Source organism: Loxodonta africana, chromosome 3, assembly GCF_030014295.1.
Source record: "Loxodonta africana isolate mLoxAfr1 chromosome 3, mLoxAfr1.hap2, whole genome shotgun sequence".
In the NCBI taxonomy this organism is placed as follows: Eukaryota; Metazoa; Chordata; class Mammalia; order Proboscidea; family Elephantidae; genus Loxodonta; species Loxodonta africana.
In genome coordinates this window covers 43,844,769-43,845,888 of record NC_087344.1, presented here as the reverse complement: position 1 = coordinate 43,845,888, position 1,120 = coordinate 43,844,769, and positions in this window count along the sequence as shown.

Genomic DNA, 1,120 nt, shown 5'->3' with positions numbered 1-1,120 from the left:
ACAGGTGAAAAATTCTTGGCGGAACTCAAGGGACCCATGTGAATCATTGAGTGACTTCAGGAGGCCCAGAATATTGATCAAAGATACAAGTCACTATTAAGAGCTCCAGCAGCAAATGAGGGTCTTTATGGCACACACGTGCATCCACGAACCAGAATTCTCCTCCTTCGGATGAACTTTGTCAGGTATATTAATGACCTCATGCCACTCCCCTCTTCCTGGATACTGCACCTATACAGGTACTGTGCCTATACAGGTACTGCACCTATTACAGGTACTGCACCTATACAGGAATTGTGCCTGTTACAGGTACTGTACCTGTTACAGGCACTGCACCTATACAGGTACTGTTCCTATACAGGTGCAGTCTGTATCCTCACACATCTCACTGTGAAGGAGCCAGGCTTCTTCTCAGGCCATTTCAGCACCCATTTATTGCCTCAGTGGGTAAGCGCTGCACTGGCAGTCACTGGTCAGCCATTGTTTTATTCCCTGGTCCTAGAGCCGTGCTCAGCACATAGCAGGTTTAGGCAAAGCCTGAATGGAATCGTGGTGTAAGGATGAGATGGGAGAGCCGCAGAGATCAAGAGTTTATTCTTCAAGGAGTATACTCTTCTTAAAAACACTCTTTAAATTAGATTTTAGATATATTAAAAAAATCAATCTGCTGTTTTATTTTATTACTCTTCTGTCATATTAAATTGTGCCTTTGGTGGCTTAGAACAGTAATGAATGAAGTCCCTAAGACCAAATAGCAGGCACATTAAAAGTGCCTCTATTTAAGAATCCAACAACACATCAAAAAAATAATTCACCATGATCAAGTGGGATTTATACCAGGTATGCAAGGCTGGTTTAATATCAGAAAAACCATTAATGTAATCCATCACATAAATAAAACAAAAGACAAAAACCACATGATCTTATCAATTGATGCAGAAAAGGCATTTGACAAAGTCCAACACCCATTTATGATAAAAACTCTTACCAAAATAGGAATTGAAGGAAAATTCCTCAACATAATAAAGGGCATCTATGCAAAGCCAACAGCCAATATCACTCTAAATGGAGAGAACCTGAAAGCATTTCCCTTGAGAACAGGAACCAGACAAGGATGCCC